The sequence below is a fragment of the Scylla paramamosain genome, chromosome 5 (assembly GCF_035594125.1).
Source record: "Scylla paramamosain isolate STU-SP2022 chromosome 5, ASM3559412v1, whole genome shotgun sequence".
NCBI classification, from domain to species: domain Eukaryota; kingdom Metazoa; phylum Arthropoda; class Malacostraca; order Decapoda; family Portunidae; genus Scylla; species Scylla paramamosain.
In genome coordinates this window covers 6,389,192-6,396,691 of record NC_087155.1, presented here as the reverse complement: position 1 = coordinate 6,396,691, position 7,500 = coordinate 6,389,192, and the positions used below count along the sequence as shown (strand labels likewise).

Here is a 7,500-nt window from a genome sequence, read left to right as displayed (position 1 = left end):
AGGGAAGCTGCAAGAAGCCATCAAGCCTACACGTGACAGTCCCAGTATGAAACATACCTACCTATTTCCACCTGTCATCCCCAGGAGGAGGCAGTAGACACCTGGCGAAACGATAATTACTCCCAGTGAGGTCTAAATCTGTGAGCTCACTGAACGTTTCCCTTTGTGTCTCACAACACAAGAGGGCAGTCACAGCCTGCCTTCTAAAGACAACTCTCTTCCTTCACACAAAACAACATGCACTTAATTACACACACACTTCACTCAAAATTTAATATTATCATGGCGACTCGAACACCAGCCTCGGAGTCCCCATCTGGTGAAGGGACCATAAATGTCTCTAGGTCGAACTGCTCTTCTGGTATTGATCCTAAGTGTCTCGACACCCCCCTTCAACTTTTTCTTCATTAACTTCTGCAACATTCGCGGTCTTAGATCTAATTTTCAATCTGTTGAACACCACCTCTCCTCTACTAAACCTCATCTTCTTTTCCTCACTGAAACACAGGTGTCTGAGGCAACTGACAGTAGCCCCTTTTCTGTTCCCTCCTATTTTTCTCTATCCTCATTTTCAATCCAAAGCTGGATGTTGCGTCTAAGTGCGCAAAGACTTAACCTGGTCTCGTGCCCACGCACTTGAATCATCTGAATTTTCCACCATCTGACTGCAACTACAGAGTCACTCTCAAATTCAATTTATCTATGCTGTATACCTCTCAACTAACTCCTCTGACTATAAGAAATTCTTTGATTACTTGACTTCCAAAGTGGAGCACATTCTGACTCTCTTCCCTTTTGCGGAGGTCTCCATTCTTGGAGACTTCAGTGTTTACCACCAGCTTTGGCTTTCCTCTCCCTTCACTGACCATCCTGGTGCTATCCTCCACGACTTAGGGCAACTGGTGCAACACTCTACTTGAATTCCTGACCGTCTTGGAGATACACCCAACATTCTTGACCTTTTTCCTAACCTCTAATCCTGCTTATGCTGTTACCTATCTTCTTCGTTGGGCTCCTCCAATCACAATCTCATATCTGTATCTTGTCCTATCGCTCCAGTCCCTCCTCAGGATCCCCTACGGCGGAGGTGCCTCTGGCGTTATGCCTCTGCTAACTGGGGGAACCTGATGAGATATTATGCTGATATTCCTTGGGATGACTACTGCTTCCGTGTTAAAGATAGTATCTGGCATGGAGGCGTACATTCCTCACTCTTTCTCTCGACCTAAATCTTCCAAAACTTAGTTTAACACAACCTGTTCTCGTGCTATACGTGATCGAGAGGGGGTCTACAATGGGTACTTGAGCCTTCATCTGAATCTCATGCGATTTATATTTCTTCCCGGAATCATGCCAAGCCTGTTCTCCAACTAGACAAAGTTCTTTCATTAATAGAAAGTGTCAAAACCTTTCAAGATCTAACTCCCCTCGTGACTTCTGGCACCTAGCCAAAAACATCTCCAATAACTTTGCTTCTTCATCTTCCCCTCCTTTATTTCAACCAGATGGCACCATCTATTTCTAAAACTGAACTCTTCGCTCAAACCTTTGCTAAAAACACTACCTTGGATGATTCAGGGTTTGTTTCTCCCTTTCCTCCGTCCTCTGACTACTTTATGCTACCCATTTTAATCGTTCGAAGTGATGTTTTCCATGCTCTCACTGCCTTAAACCCTCGGAAGGCTTATGAACCTGATGGGGTCCCTCCTATTGTTCTCTGAAACTGTGCCTCCGTGCTTCCACTTTGCCTAATCAAACTCTTTCAACTCTGTCTATCAACATCTATCTTTTCCACGTCTTTTCATAGACGTCCAACCCTTCAGGAAGTAAACAGTTCACACAGGGAAGCCACAGAACGCCTGATTTCTGATCTCTCTAAAATTTCTGATTGGGGCAAAGCAAACTTAGTATTGTTCAGTGCTTCAAAAACGCAATTACTCCATCCATCAACTCGACACAACCTTCCAGATAACTACTCCCTCTTTTTCAATGACACTCTTCTGCCAACCAATTCCCATTCCCATTCATACCGCTTTTTTAGACAGGGTGGAATCAAAAGCTTTTCGTTTTATTAACTCCTCTGCTCTAATTGACTGTCTTCAGCCTCTTTCTCATCGTTGTAATGTTGCATCTCTTGCTATCTTCTACCGCTATTTTCATGCTAACTGCTCCTCTGATCTTGCTAACTGCATGTCTCCCCTCCTCCCGCTGCCTCACTGCACAAGACTCTTTTTTCTCTCACCCCTATCCATTTCTCTCTAATGCAAGAGTTAACCAGTATTCTCAGTCATTCATCCCTTTCTCTGATAAACTCGGGAACTCCCTGCCTGCTTCTGTATTTTCACCTTCCTATGACTTGAACTCTTTCAAGAGGGAGGTTTCAAGACACTTATCCTGTATTCTTAACTATTGCTTTCGACTCTGTTCGGAGACTGGCACCTCTATGGGTTTTTTTTTTTTTTTCAGTTTTTATTTCCCTTGGCCGGAGCCCCTCAAAAAAAAAAAAAAAAAAAAAAGCATGAATATGTCTACTCTCCTTTTAAAGCTTCCTAATGACTCAGCACTAACAACCTAAATACTGAGTTCGTTCATTTCATCTACCACTCTGTCTGAGAATCAATTCCTTCCTATCTCATCCTCAAACCTAAGTTTTCGAAGCCTGAACCCGTTATTTCTTGTTCTATCTTGATTACTAATCCTGAGAATTTTGCTTACGTCCCCTTTGTTATATAACCCCTATACCACTTAAAGACTTTTATCAGGTCCCCTCTTAACCTACGTCTTTCTAAGGAATGTAAATTTAACAGCTTCAATCTCGCTTCGTAAGGAATATCCCTCATCTCCTGTATCCTAAAAGTCATTCTCTTTTGTACATATTCTAAAAGACCTATGTCCTTTTTGTAATATGGGGACCAGAACTGCACAGCATAGTCTAGATGACACAGCTTTAATATTGCTTCGGGAATTCTACTTTTAACACACCTAAAAATTAATCCTAATACCAGATTTACTTTATTTCTCACTTCTATGCATTGTTTTCTTAGATAGAAATCTTTTTCCTTCCCTGAACCAGAGCTTCCTTGTTTATCGTGTACCTACTGTGTGGGTTTCTTCTACCTACGCTAAGTACTTTGAATATGTTAATAATAAAGTACATTTGCCATCTGCCTGTCTATTCGTTCATCCTATCCAAATCTGCCTCCAGGGCGATGGTATCCGAATCTGACCTAATTAATCTTCTTATCTTCGTATCATCCGCAAATTTATTAACATCACTACAAATCTCACTATCCAAGTCATTAATACATATTCAAAACAACAATGGTCGTAAAACTGATCACTGTGACACCTCACTAATTACCTCACCCCACTCGGATTTAAAGCCGGTTATGAGAACTCTCTGTCGCCTGTCGCCTAACCACGACCTTATCCAGCCTAACACCTTCCCATCTATCCCGTGCACCCTAACTTTTCTCAGGAGCCTCTGATGGGGTAAAAGGATGTCATCATTATCTCCATTATATGCCTCCTCGTAAAAACTTAACAAGTTCATAAGGCAAGCCTTCCCCTTCGTGAAGCCATGCTGTGACTGATTTATCAAGTTATGCTTATATACTCGTAAATGCATGAAAGCACCACAACCACCCATTACAACTGAACGGTCAAAAAGTAACTTACTAAGTGGCGCCTCTGGAACACTGCCGCTGCTGGTCACCATGAGGGGGAGCGAGCCACAGTGACACCCCGACCACTACCTTGCCTCTCGTCTTGAGGTGGCGTGGCAACGCTCTGCAGGAAGAAAGAGTCTGAGGCGTTGTGATGGACTGTAAATGTGTCGTATTTGAGTACGGTTGGCATTAAAAATACCCACCCAAAAAACACCAAAACAGACTAAGCGGTTTTTTTTTTTTTTTCATATCAAAATTTAGCTTTATATCATACTGATAAATAAGGTCTATATATCTATATATACATAAAAAAATATAAAATAGTCAAGCCTGACCCATTCATTTCCTGTACAGTACAAGTTAACACAGGTTTTGTCCAACCGGACCAACCTGTATCAACATGACCTACACAAGTGTCTTTCCTTCAGACAGAAAGTGTCAAAATCTTTGAAGATCTAATTCCCCTTGTGATTTCTCGCACCTAGCCAAAAACATCTCCAATAACTTTGCTTCTTCATCTTTCCTTTCTTTATTTCAACCTGATGGCACCACTGCCATCTCATCTATTCCTAAAGCTGAACTCTTTGCTCAAACCTTTGCTAAAAACTTCACCTTGGATGACTCAGGGCTTGTTCCCCACTCCTCCACCCTCTGACTACTTCAAGCTACCCATTAAGATCGTTCGCAGTGATGTTGTCCATGCCCTCGCTGGCTTAAACCCTCGGAAGGCATATGATCATAACCTGATGGGGTCCCTCCTATTGTTCTCCGAAACTGTGCCTCCGTGCTTGCACATTGCCTAGTCAAACTCTTTCAACTGTCTATCAACACCTACCTTTCCATCTTGCTGGAAGTTTACCTACAGTCAGCCTGTTCATAAAAAGGGTGACCGTTCTAATCTTTCAAACTACCTTCCTATTGTTTTAATTTCCTGCCTCTTTAAAGTTTTTGAATCTATCCTCAACAGGAAGAATCTCAAACGTGTATCTACTGTCTCATAACCTTCTATCTGATCGTCAAGGCCGCTGTACTGGTGATTTTCTGGCTTTCCTTATTGAGTCTGGTCATCCTCTTTTCGGGATTTTGATGAAACTTTTACTGTTGGCTTAGGCATATCTAAAGCTTTTGATAGACTCTGGCACAAAGCTTTGATTTCCAAAATACCCTCCTACGGCTTCTATCCTTTTCTCTGTAATTTCATCTCAAGTTTCCTTTCTGACCGTTCTGTTGCTGTTGTGATAAAGGATCACTGTTCTTCTACTAGATCAATACTAACAGTGGTGTTCCTCAGGGTTCTATCCTGTCATCCACTCTCTTCCCATTATTCATCAATGATCTAAACCAATCTTCTTGTCCTATCCACTCCTATGCTGATGATACCACTCTGCACATTTCCACGTCTTTTCGTAAACGTCCAACCATTCAGAAAGTAAACAGTTTTTTACAGGGAAGCCACAGAACGCCTGACTTCTGATCTCTCTAAAATTTCTTATCGGAGCAGATTGTTCAATGCTTCAAAAACTCAATTCCACCATCTATCAACTCGACACAACCTTCCAGATAACTATCTCTCTTCTTCAGTGACACTCAACTGTCCCCCTCTTCTACACTGAACATAATCAGTGTGTCCTCTACTTGTAATCTAAACTGGGAACTTTACATCTCATCTCTAGCTAAAGCAATTTCTATGAAGTTAGGCGTTCTGAGTCATTCTGCCAGTTTTTCTCACCCCCTCAACTGCTAACCCTCTCCATCCATGTATGGAGTATGCTTCATATGTATAGGGGGGTTCCACTCATACCGCTCTTTTAGACAAGGTGGGATCAAAAGCTTTTCATCTTATCAACTCCTCTCCTCTAACTGACTGTCTTCAGCCTCTCTCTCATCGCTGCAATGTTGCATCTCTTGCTATCTTCTGCTATTTTCTTGCTAACTGCTCTTCTGATATTGCTAACTGCATGCCTCCTCTCCTCCCGCTGCATCGACGCGCAGCACTTTCTTCTTTTTCTCACCACTATTCTGTCTACCTCTCTAATGCAAGAATTAACCAATATTCTCAATCATTCATCCCTTTTCTGGTAAACTCTGGAACTCCCTGCCTGCTTCTATATTTCCACCTTCCTATGACTTGAACTCTTTCGAGAGGGAAGTTTCAAGAAGGAAAATGAAGAAGTTTCCTTTAGTTTTTGACGAATACTTTTAACTCTGTTTGGGGATCGGCACCTCAGTGGGTCTTTTTTGTTTTTAATTATAATTTTGCTGCTCTTGGCCGGTTCCCCTTCTATGTAAAAAAAACTTTAAAGCTTTTGTTTCACTCTAGATTTCTTATAATTGCTTATTTAAACTGATTTACATAAAAATATAAGGAATAAAAGATGAATATATAAACCTCCTCAAAAAAAACAATAAAAACACCGAAAAAACAATAAACCCCCCATAAAAAAAAAAACAGTGGGTTGGGTATAAAAAAACGTTTTTTTTTTTTTCCAACCCCGTGTTTGAGGGACGTTTTTGAGAATGGGTCATTAGCTCCATGGGCCACAGTAGTGTTGGGTGGGTGGGGGAAGGCAGCGCATCCTTCTCCATCCCCCTCCCACTTACCGTCATCAGCGACGTGGAGGGCTCAAGTATTGTCAGTGAGAGAGAGAGAGAGAGAGAGAGAGAGAGAGAGAGAGAGAGAGAGAGAGAGAGAGAGAGAGAGAGAGAGAGAGAGAGAGCAATGTCACTACATCCTAACAACAAAGAGAAGAGCGATGCCTGAAAACTGTGAATATATACAAATAAGTAAATGATAATACAAAATGTAATAAGATAAAAATGAGCTCTCTCTCTCTCTCTCTCTCTCTCTCTCTCTCTCTCTCTCTCTCTCTCTCTCTCTCTCTCTCTCTCTCTCTCTCTCTCACTGACAATACTTACACCCCTTACCCCACACCCCTCAACCCCTTACACACACACACACACACACACACACACACACACACACACACACACACACACACACACACACACACACACACACACACACACACACAAAGCGTCTATCTGCTTCATAAAATCACCCTTGACTATATGCTGAAAATCTGCCTGCCATTATGTAGATGCGAATATTTGAAATTATAATGAGTTTTCTTCACCTCGGAGGATTTAGGCTCGACCTCGAGACTTGCCCTAAGGCGCTGGGATCCCTGGACGAGCGGCGGGAACATTAAGGTAGTCGTTTGAGGCCTTCGTCGTCGCCCACACGTCACACCCCGCTGCAAATTTAATCTCCGTATTGTCACTTGATGGTGGCTTATCCCCTTTACAGTTAGGATTGTATGCTGGTAACACTTAAAGCAGTATAAAGTATGGTTTGCTTGGACACACAGAGTGAAGGGTGGATAAAAGACCAACTTTGTATTTTCTATATAGTCTACACGAATATCTAACCTATTTCAGTACAAAAATGTCTATAAGAGTTGTAAAGTATTGTGGGAAACGTTTAACAGTGAAAGGGTTGATGCGTCTTGGATGAATGCACCATTACTGTATTACTTTATGACGTTACTATGGCATTACTACAACATTACTACAGCGCCACGGCTCCCTTTCGTCTCATATTTACTGAGGTGGGTAAATAAGTGAGCCGCGTGGTGCCTCGATGTACTGAGTGGACTGCCGCGTTGCTCTTTAGAGAGAGTGTAGCGGCTATACGTTAAGTCCACACTTGTATCTCGTGTGTATTGATGTTTATCAGCGGTAGACGGCCATAGTGTTAATATTAATAATGCATGGAGTGTTACGTGTCTATGAGTTGGTCTTAAGAGGTAGTGGTCTCTCTCTCTCTCTCTCT

General features: G+C 42.1%; 1 long non-coding RNA gene across 2 annotated transcripts in view; it reads right to left on the bottom strand.

The window, feature by feature from the left end:
• Positions 1–7,500, bottom strand: part of LOC135100461 (uncharacterized) — a 291,394-nt gene that overhangs the window by 249,778 nt on the left and 34,116 nt on the right. For both annotated transcript variants that reach the window (XR_010268716.1, XR_010268715.1), the window contains exon 2: positions 3,679–3,789. This is a non-coding gene — a long non-coding RNA (uncharacterized LOC135100461). The remainder of the gene's footprint in view (positions 1–3,678; positions 3,790–7,500) is intronic.